The sequence below is a fragment of the Rhamphochromis sp. 'chilingali' genome (genome assembly GCF_963969265.1).
Source record: "Rhamphochromis sp. 'chilingali' genome assembly, chromosome: 8".
Lineage (NCBI taxonomy): Eukaryota > Metazoa > Chordata > Actinopteri > Cichliformes > Cichlidae > Rhamphochromis > Rhamphochromis sp. 'chilingali'.
Genome location: NC_137935.1, coordinates 23756724 through 23771025, shown reverse-complemented (window position 1 = coordinate 23771025; position 14302 = coordinate 23756724). Strand labels below are relative to the sequence as shown.

General features: G+C 39.9%; 1 protein-coding gene across 4 annotated transcripts in view; it reads right to left on the bottom strand.

The window, feature by feature from the left end:
* The window catches only part of st3gal4 (ST3 beta-galactoside alpha-2,3-sialyltransferase 4), a 36439-nt gene extending 22137 nt beyond the window's left edge, over positions 1 to 14302 (bottom strand). For 2 of the 4 annotated variants that reach the window (XM_080888477.1, XM_080888480.1), the window contains exons 1-2: positions 14027 to 14302; positions 505 to 572 (exon numbers count right to left, since the gene is read on the bottom strand). The gene's annotated coding sequence lies outside the window, so the exon portion shown is untranslated. Of the gene's footprint in view, positions 1 to 504; positions 573 to 12363; positions 12414 to 13230; positions 13479 to 14026 lie in introns of all 4 variants that reach the window. The other 2 variants (XM_080888478.1, XM_080888479.1) reach the window with 2 other exon arrangements.

Genomic DNA, 14302 nt, shown 5'->3' with positions numbered 1-14302 from the left:
TTACTGGAGCCTCACCCGCCACTACAAGAGGATGGAATACATATTGTGATTTACTGTTATGTTCTGGCTAATGGTATGTTCTGGTGCTCAAAACAGAGACGTACAGCTTTTGTGCAATCTTAAAAAATCCACAAAACTCTCTTAAAAACTCCTACAAACAGCTAGAATCATGCTACTTTTGTGCTCACCGCAAATGAAACATTTTTATTGATAATTTCTTGAGATCAAATTGTCCAGATCAGCTAAATTGCCACTTAAGTGACATTTTCAGTGATACAGTGACATTTTTCACACTTCTACATTCAAAAATGGAAATACTGCTGTACGGAACATTAACAGAAATTTGGTTGGGTATGCAAGACCGTTTTAAGACTTTTTAATGCACCATAATTACACATTCTCCTAACAAACGTCTTTATTAACACTTGCACACTGATCACTAAATGAAACAAAGCTCCTCAGGAACCAACCAGTGGTTTAAAACAAACAAACAGGACATCTTACCTTTTTCTTCTTTCATTTCAAAAGGCTGGGTCCTCAGTTGTTCCTATGTAATCAGTCTGGGATTTTCCCTGCAGTAAAATGAAACTGCGATCAGTCATATAAAGGCAAACAGAGAAAGCCTGCACAGTAAACATATTAACTTTGATATCCTTTTCTCCTCGTCTCCAAACTAACTAAAGAACCATGTCAAAATTCCAGCTATGAAGAGAAAGTAAGCAAACTAAATAAGAAACATGGATAGCAAATTACTGTATTGCTGTGGGATGAATGAACTATAGATGCACAATAGCTGTCTGCGTGAGATACAGTCTAGAGGAAGGGTGGAGCGATGGCAGAGTGGAGAAATAGGCTGACTGGTACTGAAATAAAACTTCCACAGGATGTTAAGGGCAAACAGAGCAGAGCCAGATGAAGGTTTAGTCCTATCAGAAATGCCCTTCACCACAGATGCTCCTTAAAGTATCACTGTAAGTCTAATCATGGATCAGGAAAGAAATCCAGACAGACCACTTAAGAGGCCAGTCACAGACTGCAGTGATTATAGATGAGTCAGGCAGCTACCACGGAAAAGCACAGGGGAAGTAATTCCAGCAACAGTACTCCATGGGAAATTTGTTGTCAGTGATGTATTGGTTTAAACTGTTTCCACCAAAATTCTCAAGGAAAGTCAGGGCTGGCAAAGCAATACTTATCATTAATACTTAAGCTAATGTGATCACTGGTTAAGATAACTGCAACATATGTGCTCTGTATTTAAGGTTAGTTAAGGTATTCAAGGGGTTGGGAAGCTCATCTTGTAACCAGAAGGTTGCCGGTTTGATCCCCGGGTCTGTCTGTCCTGGTCGTTGTGTCCTTGGGCAAGACACTTCACCCTACCGCCTACTGGTGTTGGCCTGAGGGGCCGATGGTGCGATATGGCAGCCTTGCTTCTGTCAGTCTGCCCCAGGGCAGCTGTGGCTACAGCTGTGGTTTGCCTCCACCAGTGTGTGAATGTGAGAGTGAATGAATAGTGGAACTGTAAAGCGCTTTGAGTGTCTAGAAAAGCGCTATATAAATGCAATCCATTATTATTTTTATATTACTGTGTTACAGGCCTTGTGAGTAAGAATATGATCAATGGTAATTTCACTCACTCGTGTTTGCCCTGTTCATTCATTTTGAACCAGTGTGAGAACATGTCTTCGTACAGACATCACCATGATATCCTTGTACCCCGGGCAGATTCAATTGGGTTTGTCATTTTCATACTTTAGCAAACAGATCACAATAACTACAGTAAACTTACATAATGTAACTGGATCTGACAATTAAAATAAATATTGTAATTTTACCATCATGTCGTGTCAAACTGTTAGGCAAAAAACAGAGAGCAACAGTTTTTAATGCAATAGTTGGAATCCACAAAAGTCAACAAGTATTTTAAAACACCCTGAGGAAAGACTCCTACAAACAGCTAGAAGCACGCTATCTGTATACCTCTGGCAGCAATAAGCATACTTAAGGGTCTTTTATGCTCACTGTAGAGTAAGCATTTTGAGTGATAGATGATAAAATATCAAATTGTCTGGATTGGCTAAGTTGCCACATCAGTGACATTATCATAATTTCAGAATGTACAGTAGATCAGTGATTCCTGAGATTAGGGACAAAACAGGCTTTAATTTTCTAAAATATATTTTTTGATTTTTCAAAAATATATTTAAATATAATTGTTGTACAAAGTTTGGCTGTCTCACCAAGTTTTGGTCCAATCTCCCAGGTGTAACATTTTTTTAATAATTTATGGTTTTTGCTGGAGAAGTACAGGGCTTTTGTGCCTTTCCTTTATGAAAAACTCTTCCTTCAACTCAGGGTGGCTGTTAATTTTTTTCTCCTTTTTTGATACTCCCTGCTCCTCCTCTTTCATTCCATTACTGACAGGTTCCCCTTAGCCATTCTAGCCTGAAATGTACCATTTTGTAATTACTATAATTTTTCTGAACCATATGCATTTATACAGATTAAGGATCAATATTCACAACACAATTATGTATTAAGCAATAGAAATGCTATCCGGTCTTTAAGTCTGATGTCATTAGCCGTTTCCAGGTCCAAACTCCGCTGCATATCCCAAAGTCAAAGGAACTCAGCAGCATCACTGCGAGTTACAAACTATCTAAATTCTTTCATCTTTAATAAAACGATCAGTGTGGCTGAGTTAGAAGTTAGCTAGCTGGTTTCCACCTACATTCCAACATAAATGAAGACAGAAAACTAAACAGCAGTGACTTTTATCAGGTTACTGAAGTTGGACTAGCTGGTATATAATGATGTGCTAGTTGATCGCTAGCGACACAGCTATGTTAGCGTAACATAAACCAGGGTAGGGCTGGGCCATATTATACCGTTCACAGTAATACCGGTATAATGTTAGGCAACGATAGGAAAATGAAATATCGCGATAGAATATGAGTAAAACGCGCATGCGCAGTGCCTTTGTTTTCATACGCACATGGCCGATTGTTGAGTGAAACAGATGAACCAGAATTGGTTTGTAAAAATGGTGCAACTTCAGTGATGTGGAACTGGTTTGGTGTTTGTCCGTCAGATACACGACAAAGCACATGTTTTTGCAGAACATGCAAGCGGCTATCGTTATTGTCGTATTTGTCAGACTAAGATGCTCTTAAGTCTTGGAGTAATCTGGGTCCTAAACTCCGTATACTTCAGGTCAAACGAACACTGCAGCATCACTGAGTGTTCAAAACTGTCTAAATTCTTTCATCTTTAATAAAACGATCAGCATTGCTGCTTTACCAGGTGTAACTATGAAGTTTAACTTCCAGGCATCCATGAAAACAAAATTTATTACATTTAACGAAGTTAGAAGTTAGCAGGAAGCTAGCGGAAGTTAGCTCGCTAGTTTCACTAGTTACCTAAGCATGATATAGCATGTTCTGACAGAGATTTCTGAAAAAATTCAAACGTACAGCTCTGCTATCACTTCCAACATAAATGAAGACAGGAAACTAAACAGCAGTGACGTTTGTAGGGTTACTGAAGTTGGGCTAGCTGGTATATAATGATGTGCTACGTGATCGCTAGCGACACAGCTATGTTAGCATAACATAAACAGTGAAGCTGGAGGACGAACACTAACACTTTTCCACTTATAAAAGTTAACGTGAAGGTTCTTCATGGTTAGAAACAAATGCAATCGCATGGCAGGATGCTGTAAACGGACCAAACTTCAGTCAGGAGAACAACTAAGATAATCCATCCACAATACAAGGTTAGTCATTAATATACTGCAACAACATGGGAATAGAGCAGCTGCCAGAGAATTCAACATTAATGAATCAATGGTACAGAAGTGGAGGAAGCAAGAAGAATGAGTTTAATAAAGTTTGATTTATCTGACTGCTTTGTTTCGCTTAATGTGCGTTATAATCCCGTGCACCAAAAAATACGTACTGCACACTGCAGTTTAATGTTGCAAAGCACCTCTTTTTAACTTCAGTGGATATTATACATAGTTATGCTCAGGATATGTCAGCCCATTTCTACTGGAAATGCCTTTTGGTTAAACTTTCAGCAAGGAATTTGCATTTGCATTGTTACATTTTTATAAAGCTTTAATGTACATAAAAACCAGCTTCTTGTTTAAGTGAAAATAAATGGAAGGTTGTCTTTTTGCGCTAGTAATGTTGTGGAGTTGTATTTTGTCTCGCATCAATTATATCGTCAGTTATATCGTTATCGCAAATTTTCAAATATATATCGTGATAAATATTTTTGGCCATATCGCCCTGCTCTAAACCAGGGGCCTCAAACTCGCGGCCCGCAGACCATTTGTGGCCCACATCACCTCTATTTGCGGCCGCATATTGATGTGAAGAAATATTTTTTTTAAATTGTTATACGAAAAATGATTTAAACGACAGCATAGTGTTACAGGCATGGCCCTTTAAGACTGTAGCCTCATGGGCGGTGTAGTCCTTGCTGCAGGGAAAACGTGTGGGACCGCCCCTCCCGCTGTGTGTGTGTGAGCGTGAGGGAGGGAGAAAAACAAAAGTCGACATCATCACTTAAAGACCTGGGGCCCGTTCTTCGTACGTCGCTTACTACATCCAAGATCAAATGACACATCCAAGATCAAATCATCGCGCTAACCGTGAGCTCGCTAATCCGGTTCCCCAAACACACCTGCTGTTGACGATTAGTACAGCTGGACGCAGTAATGTGACATCACTGGGTGTCATAAAAGGGGCTACGCATCGATAGTAGAAACATTGATCGGCAACCCTCTGATTGGTCGGCGAAAATGTCGAAGGAGCGCGCTCGGCTCGGTATTTTTCGGCAGCAGAGCAAGAACTCCTGAGTGAGGGATTTCAGGAGTTTCAGAGTTTAATCAGAACGCAAGGGAACACTGCAAAGGCTGCAAAAGCAAGGAGAGAGGGCTGGCAGAAAGTTGCTGACAAATTAAACTCGTAAGTAATTTAATAATAATAATAATAATATATTGGATTTATATAGCGCTTTTCAAGGCACCCAAAGCGCTTTACAATGCCACTATTCATTCACTCTCACATTCACACACTGGTGGAGGCAGCTACGGTTGTAGCCACAGCTGCCCTGGGGCAGACTGACAGAAGCGAGGCTGCCATATTGCGCCATCGGCCCCTCTGGCCAACACCAGTAGGCGGTAGGGTAGATTTATTATATTACACTATATTATCCAATATTATATTACATTATATTATATTGTTATATTATATCCTCTTTCACATTAGAGCCACAACAGGACCCACTAGAACATGGGAACAAGTAAAAGTGAAATATAAGAATATTCTACAGAATGGTAATATTTATCACTTATATTGCTTTTCGTCTCTTGGAAAGAGAGCCTGAAATAATCTGTTTGTTTGTTTATAACAGCAACCAAGAAAAGGGCAGAGCAAAAAAAGCAACCCGTTCTCACTCCCAAAGCGTAACATTTTACGCTAGGTGACAAATCGTCACCATATTACGTTTTCGGCTACCCACCACGTTCCTAAATGACGACCTCGGAAAAAGAGGGAATATGAGAACCGTCTGGACTGAACCTACACATGTTCGCTCTTTTTCTTCAAATCGCTTAGAAACACGCTATTTAACATCATTAAAGTCCTGGTTAAGGTCAGGAATAAGGTTATGGTCAGGGCTAGGGATAAGGTTAGGTTTAGGGCTGGAATACAGGGCTGGAACGTCTATTACCGCGGGAGCGTCATTGCACTGGATTCCAGCCATAACCCGCCGCGTACCATAAGAACGCCGAAGGTCTCCTTTCGCGTTCCTCAGGAACGCCGCGGGACGTGACAAAACGTCGACATGTTACGCCTCGGGAGTGAGAACGCTCTGAAAAAAGACAGGTGGTGGTCCTGCACCCCCTCGTCAACAAGTTGGTTAAGTAAATAATATCCTCACGGGAAAATCGATATCTCTCAATGAGCACACTGTCGCGCTGAGCTAAAGGATCCTGTCTGTCCCGCAATATACGCTGAATTCTGAGGACTCTCCTTATCAATCTTGCACCTTCCGCAATGGGTTGCTCGCGTAAACGGACAGGACATGGCTGCGACAGGCTTCCCAAATCCACCTTGGCTTTTATAGCCGTGGTCTCTCATCTTGATTACACGAAGTAATTTACAATTACTACTCTGAAATATGAATTACATCTGTAATAATCACATACATGTAATAGAATGTTAATAGTACATTTCCCTTTTTTAGGAAATGACCTGTATGTATCTGTGTGACATCAATAAAAGGATCAAGTGCTGCATTATCTTCAGTTACATTGATGTTATTTATTTATCGCTGTTGCTTTCGTATACATGAAGCGGACATACCTGCGTGGCCGCGATCTAATCCTGTTTACATAAAGTAAACCTGCTCCCGAGCAGGTTTACTACAACTAACCCTGACTGTCTCCGCCCCTTTGTCGGAAACCTGACAGTAGGAAGTGTCAGACATGGCGTGTCCCTTCCTTGAAGAGCCAGTAGATCGTGAAGCCCAAATTCTCCGCAGAGCTCTCCGCCGGGAGAGAGTGATCAGAGCGCGTTTGGACATTTTATCATTTCCTGATGATTGTCTGTGCGAACGTTACCGTTTCTCAGCACAATCTATAATTTATTTGGATAACATCCTCAGGCCATATATTACGCATGTGACACATCGCGGACATGCTCTCAGTTCTGTACATATTATTTGTATTGCACTTCGGTTTTTTGCAAACGGGAGCTTTCTGTATAATATTGGTGACGCTGAGCACGTTTCCAAGGCTACCGTCTGTCGGGCAGTCAGGAATGTTACAGTTGCACTGAAACGTCTCCTGTACACGTTTGTGGTGTTCCCCGGTCATAGACCCACAAGATTCATCAAAGAGGGATGCCACAAAATTGCAGGTATCAGGATGACCAAAACTTAATTTATGATGTGGTGATACTTGAACTACTACTTAAATTTTACATTTATTTTCAGGGTTCCCAGGCGTGATTGGCTGTATAGATGGTACTCACATTCCAATCATTGCTCCTTCAGTAAATGAAGGAGACTATGTGAACAGGAAGTCTTTCCACAGCATTAATGTACAGGTACATAGTTCCCTGTAGCATTTCAAACTAACAAATTATTTCATCATAGTAATGGATGCTAATTTGTGTTCTCTGCACTGTGAAGATCATATGTGATGCTGCCAACATTATCACAAATGTGGAAGCCAAGTGGCCAGGCTCTGTCCATGACTCACAAATATTCCGTGAATGTACACTGAGCACAAAATTTGTGATCCAAACCATGAACATCCTGACCCTCCCACGGACATACAAGATGGAAGAGCAGTCAGAGACACCATATGTCACAATCATTTCTTTTGACCCATCACCTCAACATGTTGAAAGAAGAATAAACAGATTTTTTGTTCAACTGGCTTTATTGGTCACCTGTATTTCCTGTACACAAAGTATTAAAAGATGTAAACCTCATAAAGTGTCTCTGTTGCTTCCTCCTCTGTAACAGCTGTCAATGTTTCTTCATTATTTTCCTGTAGTAAAGAAATAAACAACATTGCTGTTCTACTGTAAACTCATATAATCTGTGGAGTATTACTCACAACTGCATGTTGGTCTGGCTCAACAGGAGGCTGCACCAGATGCAGTACACCATCACCATCAACTGATAGAATATGAGGTTTATACAGGTCACTTATAACTTACAAGGGACCAAATGGCAATTAACAAACATACCAATCACCTTACACTTCATTGTCATTATGCTCTCAAAGACAACCAAGACTGAGGGAAGGCAAAATCAGTAGGAAAATAACTTCACTACAAAATAATCCATTATGGTAAAGAGTTTATCAAATGAATGAGTAGCACTGCAAAGGTGACTGTGAAGAAAGGATGTATGCACATCATGTATTATTTTGAATTTACCCCCTATGTAGGCACTTGTGTCTTGCGGGGTTATTGACTCAGAGGATGTCCCCGCAGAGATGCCTTCGGCCACAGGGCGCCCACTGTTTTGACTGAGGGCCAACTGCTCAGCCTCTGTGAGTGGTGGTGGTGGTGGAGGACCCCCACCTGTTTTTCGGGCCTCCGCTTTTTTTCTGTTGGCTATAACGGGTCACATTTGAGCATACAGAGTAAGCAAATATGTACTTGTAATGTGCTCAGATAATTTCAATAAGTGCTTACAGACAGAAAATTAATGTAGCCTCTAACTGCAATTGATTTACATCGGACAAACAGACCAAGCACTATGGCTCATAATACAATTACACCTTACCTGTTTGGACTATATTTTTATATTTCATTTTTACTTGCTGCCAGGAACGTTTGGGGCCTGTTGGGTTGCACCTGCGCTCACATCACGTCACAAAATAAAATGTATAAAATAACAAATAAAATAACATATGATAAAATAACGTGTTAAATGGGTGGAAATCCCTAGATCAATGTTTAAATTAACACTCACGCATTGACTCTTTATGTATCCTCGTCCGCGCGCTTCACTTGGGGTTAAAGCAACTCCGCGTTGACTGAACTACTTGTTATCAGCCTTTCTGAAACCGAATATTCCGAGTTGGACAGTTCGGGGTTACTCAACCCTGCGTATCGTTTTTCACTCTGAGTTTTCTAAACCGGCTTCCTGAAACAGGGCCCAGCTCTCGGGGCAGAGATAGCTCAGTAGACGCCACGTAATCGGAAGGTTGGGCGTTCAAATCCAAAGAACAGCGGTTATCCTGGATTTGTAGCTGCCTACTGCATCACTGAGTGAGTGGGTTAAATGCAGAGGACTAAGCATTTTCCTACAGGATTAATAATGTATACATAAACAATGAGATTCAAGATAAGGCAAATTCGATAATATTCGACACACCTGTAAAGCAGAAATATCAGTAAAATACACAGGAAGTAATATGACTGAAATATTAATAAAAAATAACTTAATTTAATTGATGAATAGCACACTTTTGTGGCATTTGTCAACACCATTAGAAAAAGGGTCAACACCGTCAGACAAAAATCCTGATGGTGTTGACATCCGATGGTGCTGACAAAATACCCTACTTTCTCTCATAACACATCTTTTTCTGACAGAAGCCATCTTGTTTTTCATCAGTTGCTTATGACCTCTACAATCCACCTAAATGAAGCTTTTTTTACAAAAAAAAAAAATTAAATCTTGCATTTCATCGACTTTGGTGTTGACGCATTGTTGTTACAGAAAGGTATGCCATAAATGAAATAAAAATTTAAAAAACTTATCACAGCAGTGACCTCATGGCATGTGTATCAAACAGGAAGTGGTAAAGGGGTCCTCAGAGTGTAAGCTACCCACAATAATTCCTGATTTTTTTGTACTTTTAAAAAAATCTGATGGTGTTGACAAAAACTCTGGACACAATTTTAATCACTTAAAAAATATGTAAAAACAAATTTTCAATTGCATATTTTGATATTATATAAGTTATTGACTTAAATACTTCGTGACGAGAGCCATGATGTTTAATTTTACATAACTTTTAGTTTTTTTTCTGTATTTTAATATTATCACACCTGCTTCTGGACAATGGATTTTTAAGGTACTGGTAATGTATTGTACCATTAAAAATAAATATATATGTATGATAAAATGCAAAATCATACTTTTGTTTTATACTCATTGCCTTGGTTTGTCTTTTAGTCAGTTGAGTTAACACTTATATGCATATTTTTTACCCCAAAATTGGGTTTTATCTGGCGGACATGTTTTGTCCCTCAAGAATCACTGAGATCTTTGTTGCCCTTTCCTGTGGTGGCTCTGTTTTCATGGTTACCATTGTTGCCTCAAATTTTTATCATCTCCCCTGTGCTTGTAAAAATTATTATGTGAGAGTCAGCTCTTATAGCCTTGTAAACATAGCCTCTCTAGCCTCTCCATACACTCCCTTGATTTTATGTTTACAGCAGCTTGAGCAAAGTCTTTAAAAAATATATGAGATTCAGTGAATATTAGTAACAGACTAGAGAATATATGCAGGAAAGAAAATAAAACATTTCTTCATCTTCCTCCTCTTTGCCACCCCTCCAGCTGGTGACGCCCTAGGTTGGCACATTGTTAGGCAAACCCAAAATTAAAGAGTTGCAAGCTTCCATTTTAAAGTTTCAATTTCAGTAGCTTGGCTGCTAGACCTAATCATATGCATAAATTACAAGACAGTAAATTGTAACTATATATTATGCGAAATGGACAATTTAACAGTAATTCTTGAATACCAGGCCTCCCTGACGCAATATTTATGGTAATTATGGGACCAACACGGTCAGCGGGAAGATAAAAAATTGTCCAAAATGGCCTTTTTCCTCTAAAATCCTTTTCAAATAACAGGTTGTTTCCCTCAACCTCTAATAATACCGTAATGGATTGCATTTATATAGCGCTTTTCAGGACCCCTCAAAGTGCTTTATAATACCACTATTCATTCACTCTCACATTCATACACTGGTGAAGGCAAGCTACAGTTGTAGCCACAGCTGCCCTGAGGCAGACTGACAGAGGCGAGGCTGCCATATCGCGCCATCGGCCCCTCTGGCCATCACCAGTAGGCGGTAGATGGAGTGTCTTGCCCAAGGACACAACGACCGAGACTGTCCGAGCCAGGGCTCGAACCGGCAACCTTCCGATTACAAGACGAACACCCAAGGAACAGTGCTGATTTTCTAACACTGGAATATTTCTAACATTTTGAGTTATTTTCCAGCGTTAGAAAATCAGCACTGCTCAGTGTTAGCCATTGTTAATCTTCAAAACTGACTAGGTTACTTTTAAACATATAACACTGTCAAAAGTGTTAATTTAACACTCAACAGTGTTGTATTTAACACTCAGAGGTGGGACCCATATAGACACTCTCCAGTGTTAATTTAACACTGGAGATTTTGCTGTGTACATCTTTTTTTCTAGTTGTTTCAAGTGGCAACATGTTTCAAAAGACCTAAAGTATTCAGTTTCAATCTGTTGCTATAACAGCAATGGCATAAAGGAATATTGGAAGTAAATACTTGGGTGTTTTCCCATGTTTGTCAGTGTGTTGTACTCTTGGAACATGAGGAAGTACCTCCATAACAGGAACTTCTTCAAGGCTGCATGATGGCTCACATCGAGGAAATCAAATCTTAATTATACAAAATACAAATTTGCAGTACTTAACGATGCCACAAGACAGTCTTCTTAACTTCCTCACACAGAAAAAAAAAACAATTATGGGTTATGACACGAAAAAACTGACACATTGCTCAAAATTAGAGTAATCGATATGCTGTAAACACCATGTATGTGTGTGCGTGTGTTTGTGTGTGTACTTTTGGAAATGAATTAGGTTTTTATTGTTTTATTAAAAGATCCAATTTGTTTAAGTTTTATTTCTGGCAGCAGCTGTCCATTTCCAGCCTCATTGACCATCCAATCTCTCATTCACTACACAGTTTGACATCTGCAGGCAATTATCTACACATATTATCTCCACCGTGTGAAGAACAGACATGAAGGCATCTGCACGCTGCACCCTTCTGCACGTATACAAAAAAAAAAGGATTTCCATGGTGACATGGCTACTAAGTGTCGTACACAAACAACAAAATTAATTCCATCAAGAAGGTAAAGAGATACCAGATCAGACAAAAGGAAGCAGCTGCGTAAAAGTAGGCCTTCATTTAGACTTGCATAAGAATGACTTACAAAATTTCATAAGCTCGGAGCTCTAAATTCATGTCTGATTTGTTTACGTTTTTCGTGTGTTGACCCTGGGATAGTGTACAGTGTTTGGAAGGGCAACGTGGGAGACTTAATCTGAGTGTTGAGGAGTAAATGGAAAATATTCGATCTGAAAGCGAACCAAGATATGCTGTAATTAATGAGGTATTTAATCTGATGTTTCTCCTACAACCACTGGAATAAAGAAGCAACATTAAAAAAAAAAACCCAAAGTAAAACAAGTGTTCTGCGAACGTCCTTCTCTATCGTCTCTGGTACGGCTTTTTTATCAGAGACATATCTAACGCGCAATTGACCAAAGTACACAAGAGTCCTGTGGGCACTGCTTACACAGGCTTTTCCCAGTTCCATCCCAGCTTCATTTTGTTCCGTTGTGAATAAAAAATAAAATAAAATCTGTGAAAAGCTCCTCAAGCTTTCCAGTGTGCTTGCAGGGTCAGGGAATGATTAGGTTTGCCTGACATCAATGTTTTGGGGACAGATGTGTGTTTATAATATTTTTTGAGCCCAGCTTTGAGCCCAGCTAATTGATTCAAGCAGAAATGAGTCAGTACTGCAGAGACCATATTTAATGATTACCTTCAAGTTGCCACACACTTCATATCATTAATCTCGATTATATATGATATCTGTAGAAGAAGAAAAAACTAAAGTCACTGCCATGAAGGAGACTAAACACAGAAAAAGGACACTGCACTTTGAGTTTGCATATAATAAAATATGCTTTGTAAATACATTTTCCATTCCCATCTAATCCTACATACTCTTTCAGATGGTTGACATTGGAGACTCCACAGCCATCCTGATCTAAAATTCAGCCATGCCTAAACTACCAAGGAAACAGAACAGGGAAAAAATGAAAAAGGGAAGTGTAACAGGAATGGATTAGTAATCCATTTAAAGCTACTCTCGCCTGTTCTCTTAGTCACAGAAGTTGCAAAGGTGTGTAGCTCAACATGACGCAAGCTCCAAGGGAATTTAGTTCGTAAAATCCCATATAAGTGTATAATAAACCTTATCAATGACCTTTGAATGCAGTCAGATATAAGAGTCCAAGGTTATTATGGCAAATATTAAGGAGTATGAATGCAGGTACATCTTCAAAAGCGTCTTTCAATCATTCATTCATTCATCATTGCAACTTTTACAGCATGACATTTACTGCCCTGGACAACAGCAAGTGGGAACAAGGATGTCGTCAAAAGAGAGGTGTGCAACTCTAATGCAGACTGATATTCTGATGTTAAGATTTCAGGAGAATTTGTACTCTACTTGAGTCATCATGAGCGGCTCTTTTAAACGGGGAAGCTCAAGACTTACTGTATTTGTTTAGGCCTGCTCTCAACCAGCGGATATTACCGTTGTCTTTTTGTATTTGTATATTTATTTTTTGCATGCTGTTTGAAAAGTGTTATAAGAATCTATTTTACATTCTTACTTACTTACATCTTCCAGTTCAACACAGTCGTGCTAATTGCTCTTATATTAATGCCGATTCTTAAAATATTTTCCAGTGTGTTCTTCTTTTTTGCTACTGATCCAAAATCCACAAGCGGCCTCTTCACATCAGCAACCCAAAAAATAGGTCAATAGGACTTTGATCACGCTGATCATCACAAAAGTCTGTTTGTTGTCCCAGTCAATGACTAAGTGACCAGAGTGATCACCACAAAGGACAAAACAGGCATTCGCATCTAAAAAAAAAGATTACGTGTCATCAATGAGTGAAACAGACAAGAACAAAAAAACACACACTACGACTTTGCTTTGAAAGTTTGCATGGCTGTAATATTACTGTGGAGCTACACGTCTAAAACAAGCTCAAACAGGGAGGCAGATAATCAGGAGACGTCGATCTCCACGATCTGAATTTATCAGCTCCGACCAAAAGTATATCTGTCGCTGCCTGCTTTTGTTTTTTCCACCAAGAATCCGGGCTCTTGATATACTTGCCAAACTTAAATTCCATTTCAAGTTAGATTCAATGTCACTGATTGCAGGGAATATATGTGAGACATGTCATTCTCGTGCACTCAAGGGTTTCCTGTCTACATCTAGCGTGCTGCCAGCACTAAAAGGACAGCATCACACAGAGATGACTTGTGCCAGCCAAATTAAATCTTGTGATCCATAATAACTCGGCTCCAATAGGTCTGGGGTATTTTTAAGACTAACAAAATTCACACAAATACACACACATAGCTCGCTTGCCCAAAAGGGGGGCCTAAACGGCCTCACTTACCAGCAGCGCTGTCGGACAGATGACGTTAAGTCGGCGGGGAGCGACTCTGTTCAGAACTGCAACCAAGTTCACGTTGCTTTTGGTGCCATTCCGTGCATTTGAAACCAACAAACCCTGTCAGCCCACCGCTAAGGCACGCCGACAGAAGCAATGAGGGCGTTAACGCTCATGTGACGATGTAACGCTCCACCGGACGCGCAATACCACAGAGTTTATCTCTTCTGCCTGCTATGAAGTCGCTCTGACATAGCGGTTAACATAGCGCTTTTAACAGCG